The sequence below is a fragment of the Pseudochaenichthys georgianus genome, chromosome 18 (assembly GCF_902827115.2).
Source record: "Pseudochaenichthys georgianus chromosome 18, fPseGeo1.2, whole genome shotgun sequence".
Taxonomy (NCBI): Eukaryota; Metazoa; Chordata; class Actinopteri; order Perciformes; family Channichthyidae; genus Pseudochaenichthys; species Pseudochaenichthys georgianus.
This window is the reverse complement of record NC_047520.1, coordinates 424,624-437,361: the sequence shown is the minus strand read 5'-3', so window position 1 is coordinate 437,361 and position 12,738 is coordinate 424,624. Positions and strand designations below refer to the sequence as shown.

The 12,738-nt window shown below is 41.9% G+C and overlaps 1 pseudogene; it reads right to left on the bottom strand.

Moving 5' to 3' along the window:
* Nucleotides 1-609: 609 nt before the first annotated feature.
* LOC117463573 (L-amino-acid oxidase-like) lies at nt 610-11,400 on the bottom strand (annotated as a pseudogene).
* Nucleotides 11,401-12,738: the final 1,338 nt, after the last annotated feature.

Sequence of the window (12,738 nt, the reverse complement as noted above, 5' to 3'; positions counted from 1 at the left end):
GAAATGCAAAAAAATTAAGATACTCTAATGATAATTTTGTTAAAAATAATAATTGTAGCAGAGATGTGGACCAAGCATGTATGATGTAGTAATACAACAACTATTTTAGTTCACACACTGTTACATTAGCTAGTCATGTTAGTTTGTAATATATAGAGCAGAGCTAACAAGCAAGTTAGCCAAACGTTAGTGGTTAGCAGTTTATGCTATGATAGCTGTTGGCTACTGAACATTAACAAACTGGATTCCGCTGTAAAAAAGCTGTGAAACTTTACAATAAGATTGGCGACAACACTGTGACACCCTGCTGAAGATTTATGTGTAATCGTCCCGCGTTGGAGACGAGAGGGTGGCGGCAGCACTGCAATAAGCTTTAAGCTAACGTTAGCAGCCACCTTGTTAACCTGTAAAGCCCGATTTTCCCGCCGGTGGGACATCTTGCAAGAAACAGCATCTCAGGACTTCTTAAAATGTAACAACCTATTAATGATGCTTACCCACTTAATGATAAGAAACCCATGAGTTCTTAACCATTTGCCCTTCCTGAAAGGTCAAACATGTCCCTGTTAAACACACATAGGACTAAAACTACAATTTAACCGAGTAAAGGGCAATCAGACTATAACACATAATCTATGTATATGATTTGATTGATTATATGAAATGTTACACAACAAATAACAAACAGAAATAAAGATAACGTTAGGCTATAAAGGAATTACAGCACGGTCACAGCTTTTCACTTGGTGGTGTTAATATGTGGAGATTACCCTGCTGAACAAAACCAAGAATCATAAACGTTTGTTTGTAATTTCTTTAATAATCAAAAATCACATGGAGAAATCCCATAGGCTTTTTGTACAGGAAACCAGCCTTCAGGGTCAAACATAGAAATATGACATCCTTGCACCATATTTATTATATCTTACACATTTGTTACTGATGTTAAGAGTGAAGACACATAATTCATGCTTTGGGATCATTTTGTTAGATTCAGATTTGTTTTAAGGTTTTTTGGTTTGTTAAGTGTTTTCAGCTAGTTACTGCATAATATACAAACTCTCTTCAATTCGCAAATGTCCTCTATAATATCTCCATATTATCTTATGATTGTACCTGTATTTCAAACTGTTAAAATGACTGTTGAATTAAAGGATATAATTAGTTATTAGTGGTGTACTAAGTAACAAAGTACTGTACCTAAGTACAATTTATTTTTTAATTCACAAGCTACCCTGCAGTATACAAAGTCCTTCAAACTAGCTGCACCTTTACAAGCTTTGAGAACACTTTCATGATCAATCATTATAAAACATATCATATATATTATTCTGAAATGGATCAATCTACACAACGACTACTTTTACTGTCGCTACTTTCACTATATTTTGATGAGAATACTTTTCTACTTTCACTCGAGGAACATTTTGAATGCAGGACTTTTACTGTAACAGAGTATTCCTACACTCTGGTACTTCTACTTTAACTACGGTAAGTACAAGATCTGAGTACTTCTACTTTTGCTCAAGTACAAGATCTGAGTACTTCTACTCTTACTTTAGTTTTTTCTGCTATTGCATCACTCATCTAAAACTTTGCAGGATTTAAGATGCTACACCTCATCCTGCTGTTGAGTTTTCGCTGCCTCTTTGTTAATATTTGTAGCCGCCCTGATCGCGGACTTCATGGCCGTCTCGATCCAGGCATGAGGGAAGGCGGTGTGTTCCCCGGCAAAGTGCACCCTGTCTTCCTTTCTGAACAGCTCCTCGGCGTAGTAGTCTATATGCTGGTAGGGAGTGAAGATAGCAAAGGCGCCCCGGCTGTGAGGATCGGCGCTCCACTTCTTCACCACCACCCCGGTGCAAAGAGACCACACTTTCTTCCCGTGGATCTGCTCCAAGTCTCTCAGCGCCAGCTCCTTTTTCAAAGATTCAAAGGTTTTATTGTCATATGCTCAAAGCTGCAGTGTAGAAATTACAATACAATTATTCTGACCTGAGCTCCTCCAACAATGCAACATTTATAATAAAACACAAAATAAAAAGTAGTGCAAAAAGTCTATATACATGTCAATAGAATATATAACTATTTCGATAAATAATATAAAAAAATAATTACGCTGACAATATACTTTTTTTTAACAATTTATATTGTGACTTTTTTTCCAAACATAATGTATTATTTATTGAGTTTTTACGACTTATTTCATTGTGTTTTTTTATAAACTATACTAATACGGTTTATTGCGGTGATAACTATTTATATAAATAAGTATATTGCAAGATGACAAACAGGAATGTTTATCGGGACACTTTACAGACCTTGAGGTCTTCGTCGCTCGCTCCCAGGAAGAGGAGGGAGTCGTCGGACCAGGTGTAGGAAGCCAGCAGAACCCCGATGGTCTTATTGTTCGGGAAACTGTGACTCGGGTAGTAGATGAACCGAGAAGGACCGTTGGTGATGCTCTTCCCGCCTTGGATGCCGTCCTCCAACCAGAACTTCTCTTTAAAAGTGAGGATGATCTTAGTGGAGCTTTCGTAGTGGACGGCCCTCAGGACTTCCATCTTTGTAATGGACAGAGGCGGATCAAAGTCCAGGAAAAGGGCAGCTTTGGCCGTGGTGGTCACCAGGACCACGTCAGCATGAAGGTCAGTAAGAGGAAGTTCTCGATCGGTCTGATAGGACACGATGACCCCTCGCTCTGATTGGCGGATACGTTTGACCTTAGAGTTGAGGAGGATTGGGACGTGGAGGACATTGAGGAAAGCATCAGTTAGCAGATCAGACCCGCCCGTCACCTCATAGTACCTGTAAGAGAAAACATTTTTAGTCTCCTTGTATCAGCCACACATGTAAGTAATATGTGATAGATGCCCTCCAGGTATCTATATATGAGTGCCGTTGGATAGGCAATTAAACACATGTTGATTAAGTCTGGACCTCCAGTAAGTAAGTAAGTAAAAAGATAATGTTGGGCTATAAAAAAACTGCAGCACGGTCACATGACTTCACATTACCACCGCTAAGCTAAAGGTGGCTAATGTAGGGCTATAAAGGAACTACAGCACGGTCACATGACTTCACGTCACCACCGATGATGAACCTGGGGGCTGTGTTGTCTGGAACCTTGTGTTCCTAGTAGGGTCTCCCATGGCAAATTGGTCTCAGGCAAAGGGTCAGACTAAGATTGGTTCAAAAGACCTCATGAAAGATGACACACAAAGTGAGGATACCCGGCCCGGAGGAAGCCCGGGGTACCCTTCTGGAGCCAGGCCCAGAAGGAGGACGCGTCTAGTGGCAGGTCTTAGCACGGAGCCCGGCCGGGCACAGCCCGAAAAGGCAACGTGGGCAACACCTCCGCTTCTCCGTCCCGCGGGCCCACCACCTACGGGAAACAGCGATGGGGTCGGGTGCGCTGCCAGAAGGGTGGCAGTGAAAGCAGAGGGTCTCGACGGACCAGACCCGGGCGACAGAAGCTGGCTTTGGGGACGTGAAACGTCACCTCTCTGGGGGGGAAGGAGCCGGAGCTTGTGCGGGAGGTGGAGCGTTACCAGTTGGATCTGGTTGGGCTCACCTCTACGCACAGCGTCGGCTCTGGAACCTTACTTCTGGATAGGGGTTGGACTCTATTCTTCTCCGGAGTTGCCCGAGGTGTGAGGCGCCGGGCGGGTGTTGGGATACTCACAAGCCCCCGGTTGGGTGCTTTTTTGTTGGATTTTACCCCAGTGGACGAGAGGGTAACCCTAACCCATAACCCTACGCCTGCGGGTTATGGGGGGGAAAACTCTGACTGTTGTGTGTGCTTATGCACCCAACAGCAGTTCAGAGTATACGGCCTTCTTGGAGACCCTGGAAAGAGTCCTGTATGGGGCTCCTGAAGGGGACTCCTTAGTCTTGCTGGGAGACTTCAACGCACATGTGGGCAATGATGGAGACACTTGGAGGGGCGTGATTGGGAGGAACGGCCCCCCTGATCTGAACCGGAGTGGTGGTTTGTTACTGGACTTCTGTGCTAGTCATGGATTGGCCATAAAAAACACCATGTTCGAACATAAGGATGCTCATAAGTGTACGTGGTACCAGAGCACCCTAGGCAGAAGGTCCATGATCGATTTCGTTATCGTATCATCGGACCTGAGGCCGTATGTTTTGGACACTCGGGTAAAGAGAGGGGTGGAGTTGTCAATTGATCACCATCTGGTGGTGAGTTGGGTCGAGTGGGGGGGGGAAGTCTCTGGACAGACCTGGTAAGCCCAAACGGCCGTGGCCAATGCAAAGCAGCGGGTGTGGGAGAAGTTCAAAGAAGACATGGAAAAGGACTTGCGGGCGGCACCAAAGTTGTTCTGGAAAACTGTCCGACACATCAGGAGAGGGAAGCAGGGAACCATCCAAGCTGTGTACAGTAAGGATGGGACGTTATTGACCTCAACTGATGGAGTGTTAGAGCGTTGGAAGGAACACTTTGAGGAACTCCTGAACCCGACAACTCCGCCCTCTATGGTAGAGGCAGAGCTGGAGTTTGACGGGGGATCAACGCCAATCTCCCTGTGGGAGGTCACTGAGGTTGTCAAACAACTCCACTGTGGCAAAGACCTTCCGTCCTGGTCGTGGAACAACGGATCTGCTTTTTCCTCTCGCAAGGATCCTGGAGGGGGCCTGGGAGTATGCTTATCCCGTCTACATGTGTTTTGTAGACTTGGAGAAGGCGTATGACCGGGTTCTCAGGGAGTTACTGTGGGAGGTGCTGCAGGAGTATGGGGTGAGGGGGTCTCTACTCAGGGCCATCCAATCTCTGTACTCCCAAAGCGAGAGCTGTGTTTCCGGGTCCTCTGCAGTAAGTCGGACCCATTTAAGGTGAGGGTTGGCATCCGCCAGGGCTGCGCTTTGTCACCAATCCTGTTTGTAATATACATGGATAGAATTTCGAGGCGTAGTCATGGGGGAGGGGGTCTGCAGTTCGGTGGACTAAGGATTGAACCACTGCTATTTGCAGATGATGTGGTTCTAAAGGCTTCATCGGTCTGTGACCTTCAGCTCTCACTGGATTGGTTCGCAACCCAGCGTGAAGCGGCTGGGATGAGGATCAACACCTCCATATCTGAGGCCATGGTTCTCAGCAGGAAACCGATGGACTGTCCACTCCAAGTAGTTGTAATCCTACAAGCAGCCGAGATGGGTTTTCTCCGCCGGGTGGCTGGCGTCTCTCTTAGGGATAAGGTGAGAAGTTCAGTCATCCGGGCGGGACTCGGAGTTGAACCGCTCCTCCTTCGCATCGAAATGAGCCAGTTGAGGTGGTTCGGGCACCTAGTAAGGATGCCACCTGGGCGCCTCCCTGGGGAGGTGTTCCAGGCACGTCCAGCTGGGAGGAGACTGAGGGGTAGACCTAGGACCAGGTGGAGGGATTATATCTCTTCGCTGGCTTGGGAGCGCCTTGGGTACCCCCAGTCAGAGCTGGTTGATATGGCCAGGGAAAGTACAGTTTGGGGCTCTCTGTTGGAACTGCTACCTCCGTGACCCGACTACGGATAAGCGGGAGAAGATGGATGGTTGGATGGATGTTGCACTGCTCTAACCCGTAAATGAATTCAGGAAACAGTAAAACGTTACGTGGTGTTGTCGTTGATGTCGCTCTCGAGGTACATCATCTCGGTCAGAGCGAGGTGCATCAGGCTCTGTTCGTTCAGTAAGTCTCCGATCATCCTAATCGCCTCCAGACTCACGCCACCTTCTGCCTTCAGATACTCCTGGGAAACAACACAGGGAGGGTTTCTACAATATAGTCATTACATATTCTGTCTGACAGCTAAACACAATTGAATTGTCCTACCCTCGTAAAACGTGTGAAGTACATGAAATACTGTACATTTTTGGGTGAATTACATTTACCTTCACAGAGTAGTGGTCGTACTTCTGTAGCGCAGTTTTCCAGCCATGTGCCTCCACTTCATCTTTCACCTAGAGAGAACATAATTAACATCTCAGCTGTTATTTGTTATTTGTCTGCATATTGTGGGTGAGGAGAAATACAAAGCAATAATAAATTAAAAATCAATCTGTGTAGCAATTATTCAATATTGAATATTCTCTTTTTTGGATATTGGGTAAATTATTGAAATTGTTATCATTATTATTACCATTGTTTTTTTACTTTTATATATCTTAATACAATTGCACTCGTATTTTTTCCATTGTATTGTGTTTATGTACAATGTACCTTCTGCAGAGCTCCCTGCATTAGCTGGTCTGCAGACTTCCCCCTCTCGCTCTTCCGACACGTTATACTCCAGGATGTTTGGATCAGCCTTCACAGCGTACGTCTTCTTCAGCAGCCCATTCACCAGGTAGAACGTGTTCAGGTCCTCCATGACGAATGGATTCAGCTTCACCCCCAGTTCTTTAGCAAACCAGAGGACGATGCTGCCAACAGACGCATTTACATTTTTCAGATTTAATGTTAAAATGCACTTTTTAATGTCTTTTATTCATAAATGTGTCCACCGGTGTGTCCACCGGTGTGTCCCCGGTGTGTCCACGGTGTGTCCCCGGTGTGACCCCGGTGTGACCCCGGTGTGTCCCCGGTGTGACCCCGGTGTGTCCCCGGTGTGTCCCCGGTGTGTCAGGAGACTCACAAAGTGTCAGAGAATAAAACCTTCTCTCTTTTCCTCCGTACCCACATCTCTAAAAAGCGAGAACAACGGAGCTGATCCAGATTTGCTGCGTCATGACGACATTACTAAAATGTGGGCAGGCTTTATACCCACGGGCCAATCAGAAAAGTTGCTGTCAGAAACAATGAGACGTATTCTGGAAGTAATATGCGGCTGTGTTTACATTAGCATTGCTAACACTCAGAGCTAACCTGTACTGGAGAGAGCATGTGTAAAGAAGCAGGAAATAAAAAGGAACTCACCTTGTGGTAAACCTGAGAGAGAGAAATAGTTTGAGCTCCATACTGTTTCAGAAATAATGCTTGATGTGGTTTTGATTTTAAATCTACAGACCCAGAATCAGCACTTTAGTAACAGCTGAAATAGAGGGGTTTGAGGCTAGAATGGGTGATTTGTTTGGTATTTTGAGCAAAACACTTCAGAGACATGTTTTTAATACATTTTGATATATCTGAGACCTATAATATTCACCTTAATAGGAGACCTTTAAGGCGAATACGATTTATTTCTTCAAACTTGTCTTGTCTGAACTCACCGGTGAAAGCTGGGGATCCTCATGGCTCCAAGCTCAGCGAACCATCCCTCCTCCTCGTTCCTGTGGGTATGCACCCGGCCTCCAACACGCTCACTGGACTCTACTATGGTTACCTTGTACATATAAAAATAAAGTCATTAAATGTGTGATTTCCCCCAAAAAACAACCTTTAAATTAAGTCTTTATTCAGTCTTCAGTGTGTTGCATCCTTTAAGGAGCCTTGGGGGTTTCCTTGTGCATCTGACAAGAAAAGCTTCAAATCATGATCAATTGTTTTTTAAAGCAAATGTAATTGATTAAATCTTATTTTAGAGTCTTTAGATCATGAGAAATAGATTTATAAAGTATATTTAATTAATCTCGTTTTATTTTAGAGCCTTTAGATGTTGAGAATTTGCACTTTTTTTCTTCTTAACCTGTTAAGCCCTGAGCCTGTTTTTCAGTTTTCAGGCTCAAATAGGACATTCCCAGAATCTTTTTTCTCAAAGTAATGATAAACCTGTGAGTTGGATGTAGACAAGTCAGAATCAATATAGATGTTTTTATTTCAAAGTACATTCAGATTGAACATAGTACACAAATGTAAATTATAGTGTATAGCTTTATGAATCCACACTAAAACATATGATAAGTACCCTGTATCAAGATTGATGCAAAACAAGTGACATTTGACCTTTTTAGAGAGGTTTAGAAAAAGAAAACACCTCTGGGGTCATTTGGGTGGATTTGGGTTTATTTGCCATATCTCTGGAAACCATTGGTCGATTTTGATTATTGACATCTCTTTTGAAACGTTAGAGCCAATAGAATCGAGGGGAACTTCCTAAATTCATCTAAACATTACCATTGGTGCAGCGCAGCCATCATGCCCAAAACCGGAAACTCTAATACACTCTCGTGTTTCTCATAGCAGCTATATATGAAAACTCCGGTTATTGACATAAATGTTATGATGGATTATTAGTAATCATTTCAAAGTGACACAGAGAGATTGGATTAACCTTCAGCAGCGTTTATATGCGTTGTAATGCCCTTGAACACAACTTTTGATTAGAACAACAGCAAAGGTAAGACGTATTAAGTGAAGTTGTGTGTTGTCTTTCCTGGCTTTCGCTGCCACGAGATTTGGTCGCGGCAGTGATGCTACTTATACCATTGGAATCCGTAGAATCTCAGCTTTCATATGATATGTAGTTTGTGCAGATCCGGTGAAGTATACAATATTTATACAGTGAGTTATGTGCTAAGTGCGTTAGCACTCTTTCACTTAGTGCTAATTCAGAGGCTCGGTGTTAGATTTGTGTTTTTATTTCGTTAAAAATGGTTCATATCGTCAGTTAGCTGAGTTTCTTCCCGTTAAGTGGGTATGACACATTCATAGTTTTTTAAATGTTTAAAAGCCCTGAGACGCTGTTTCTTGCAAGATGTTGTCCCGGGCTTAACAGGTTAAATCCTAGATTCTTTAAGTCATGAAAAATAGTTTAAAAGGTATATTTGGAGCATGCACCTTGTTTTAAAAGCCATTTATTTTCACGACCCAAATTTCATTTTAGAGCCTTTAAATCATGATACATAATTTTATAAAGCACTTTTTTCTCCTTAACTCTTATTTTAAAGTCCTTAGATCATGATACATAGTATATAAAGTGTATTTAGAGCGTGCACCTGGTGCCCGGCGTCCTGCAGCAGCTTTGCAGCCGTCAGTCCTGCAGCCCCGGCCCCGACGATGACCACGTGATGGGAGGAGTTGATGTGAGGAAGGCCGCTCTGCACCGTGTTCAGGAGAACATCGTAGTCTGTGTCCTGAAGACAGTCCTTCAGATGTGTCTTCCGATGATCCTCCAGATGATCCTCCAGATGATCCTCCAGATGTTCCTGTTCATTCACACTCTCAGTTCCCATGACGACACCTAGAAACATAGGTATTATTATTAATATGTATGTTGATTTATTATTATTATTATTATTATTATTATTATTATTATAATAGTTAATGAACAGAGGGACATTTAATTTGAGCCTCTGTGCTTCCCTTAGTGCTTCAAAGGAGTGGGGGGAATAATCGATACAGCATAGTATCACGATACCTTGCGTGGCCAAGCCGATATCACGGCAAGACTTGAACATGTGACGATTTACCATGCTGGGAGACGTGAAGATGTCACGATTTCGTCCCTTCAAACGTGACAGTTACACGGTATTGTTAACCCATGTTAACCAGTGGAGAAATACCCGGAAATGCCAAGCAAATGCTACCCCGACATAATTATTTACTTTGTAATAGTCACACTCGATTACGCCGATTTTCTTGTTGCCCCAGCTGGTCGACACCTCTTTTAGCAGAAACAAAGGCCACATTAATATATTAAATCGATGTTAATCCATGCGTGTGGATGTGGAACCGGAAACAGACATAGGCAAGATCCTCAGCTCGATGATTGGATGGTTTAGCCGCAATGCATGCTGGGATATGGTGTTTATGTGATGTGAAATCTGAAAACGTTTTAAAAAAAGAAAATAATACTTTATTCCGAGTGTTCTTGCTTTTCTCTTTGAAAGTCATCACATAACGGCATTGTAATACACGGTTCGGCTGCATTAAATATTACAGATCTGCCGTAGTTCTCTACTTATAGAGCCCTGCTGAGAAGACTTCTAGACAAACAGGAGAACTGCCGCCAACACTGAAAACGTGACGTGGATCATAAATATATCAGCAATTAAACAACATCTTACATTTATTTTCACACAATACGTCTCCTTGCAGTATCAACACTAATTCGGCTGAATTTTATATTTGATCCAAATGGTGTGTGTGGCGATATTGTATCGATACACGGATACCAAGATTCGATATTTTATTATATAAACTTTTATTTTTATATATATATATTTTTATATAAACTGTAGCATATCCCACGAAAGACGGTCGTATATAAAACAGGAAGTTACGTTAAGACATATATACAATTGCAATGAAAGTAACACAAACAATGCCATCTCCTTTTCAGGTTCAAAGAACACACATTGGGTTATTTACATAAACTATTCATATTGCAAATACATGTTTTAACCAGGAAGGGAAGACAGACATGGATATGCCCCATGTGATTTGCAATATTGCAATATATCGTATGGCAATATTTAGCATATCGTAGAATCGCAATACTATCGTATTGTGGCTTAAGTATCGCAATAGTATCGTATCGTGGGGAGCCTGGTGATTCCCACACCTAGTGCTTTACAAAAATAAATAAGAATTTAGTGCAAAAGAAACATTAAAAAAATGATTTATTAAACAAAGAACAGGTGTATCAAATATGGCAAAAAAGTAATTAAAGAACACTAATTTAATAAACAAAAAAGACTCAGATTTATCAGTTCAAATGATTATTTTCAAAGTTTCTAAAGGGTTATAAAAAAAATATGGCAAAATAATAAGAAAGAAAGTCGATTTAATTAACAAGAATACTTGTTATTAATCATTAATCTGATGATTTCCTTTTTTAATGTGGATAAAATAAGGCAAAAGCCTGAATACATGTTATTTATTTTAACAGTCAATACAAAGTCAAGTCTACATTTTTAATGACTTGCAGTTAAACCTAGTGGGTTTATATTCTCACTTCTTTTAACAGCATGTGATCTGTAAAATACTTTTTCATCATGCGGTGATGAATGATAAATGAAACCATGAACTCAGAAAGCAGAACAAGTGACCGCAGCAAAATCTGCATGAAAAACTCTCAACAGACATTATTTTATCAGACATCATTTTAAAAGATGTCTTTTTCTGATATTTTTTCATTTAAAAATAGAGTAAAAACACAATATTTCTGCAAAAAAATACTCACAGGATTTCCACTTCACTGTCTGAGGATTCACCAGTTCAGCTTTCTGAAGAAGGCAAACAGAAACTAAAGGAGGCAGACATCATTAAATCCTGTAAATGTACAGTATCTCATCTTGTAAAGTGACGAGACAAACACCATTTACAGTTATTAAGAAACACACCAGAAGGATCTTTCAGCCGCAGTATTACCTGTGTGTGTGTGTGTGTGTGTGTGTGTGTGTGTGTGTGTGTGTGTGTGTGTGTGTGTATGCTCTGCTGTCTCTGATCATCCACTCTATTTATTACCAGATTGTATAAGCAATATCTTTTTTTCATTAAATGTAATAAACCCCTTCAGGGTCTGGTTACTTCAAATCTAGGGTGTGTCGGAGGAAAATCTCGGACTAGGCTAGTCAAAAAAGTCTGGACCTCCCTCCCAACATTATAACTTATTAACTTTCTTCATGATTTACAATTCTAATGGGTTCTGAAGAAATCGCTGGAGGCAGACACAGTTTGGTAAAATGTAACTTTTCTTACGTCAAAAGACATAAATCAAAGAGCGAGGATGCGTTCCGTCACAGTTGACCACTTCTTGAACTTCCCCAAAGTTCACTATCAAGTGAGGGGAGTTTTACCACTGGTCTCTTTCCCAGTTGTAACCTTGCATCTCATTAGCTTCAGGCAATGTGGATAATGATTGACCTACCCTACAAGTGGCCTTTTCGTTCAACCTGACACATACACATACGTACAGAAACATGGTCAGAGCGAGAGAGTGGGACCTATATACCAACACACTCTCTTCAGTCTGCGTACAAATGGCACGACATTACACATTGGAAATGCATGCAATAGATGAGCAGAAGTCCGATTTTGTGTGCATATGATACGCTAACCATTCCCATTGAGATCTGATGCCGAGTTTTGCGTGCATATGATACGCTAACCATTCCCATTGAGATCTGATGCCGAGTTTTGCGTGCATATGATTCGCCATGTTTTGTCCATCGGGTCTTGGTAGACCAGAAGCTGTGCGGTTGATAAAAACATTTTCTTACCGGTTCTTACTCAATATCAAGCCACGATTATTGTTTTTATTTCAAATCTTATAATGTCGGACTTTTTTGCCGTCTGTGAGTAAAAGAAATAGGGCTCGGAGCCTCAGAATAATGAAATCTGTATTTTTTTAAATCTTTTTTTCCTTCTAATTTCCTTCTAAAAATCTCGGACTAGGCTAGTCAAAAAAGTCTGGACCTCCCTCCCAACATTATAACTTATTAACTTTCTTCATGATTTACAATTCTAATGGGTTCTGAAGAAATCGCTGGAGGCAGACACCGTTTGGTAAAATGTAACTTTTCTGACGTCAAAAGACATAAATCAAAGAGCGAGGATGCGTTCCGTCACAGTTGACCACTTCTTGAACTTCCCCAAAGTTCACTATCAAGTAAGGGGAGTTTTACCACTGGTCTCTTTCCCAGTTGTAACCTTGCATCTCATTAGCTTCAGGCAATGTGGATAATGATTGACCTACCCTACAAGTGGCCTTTTCGTTCAACCTGACACACACACATACAGAAACATGGTCAGAGCGAGAGAGTGAGACCCATATACCAACCCACTCTCTTCAGTCTGCGTACAAATGGCACGACATTACACATTGGAAATGCGTGCAATAGATACACAGAAGTCCGATTTTG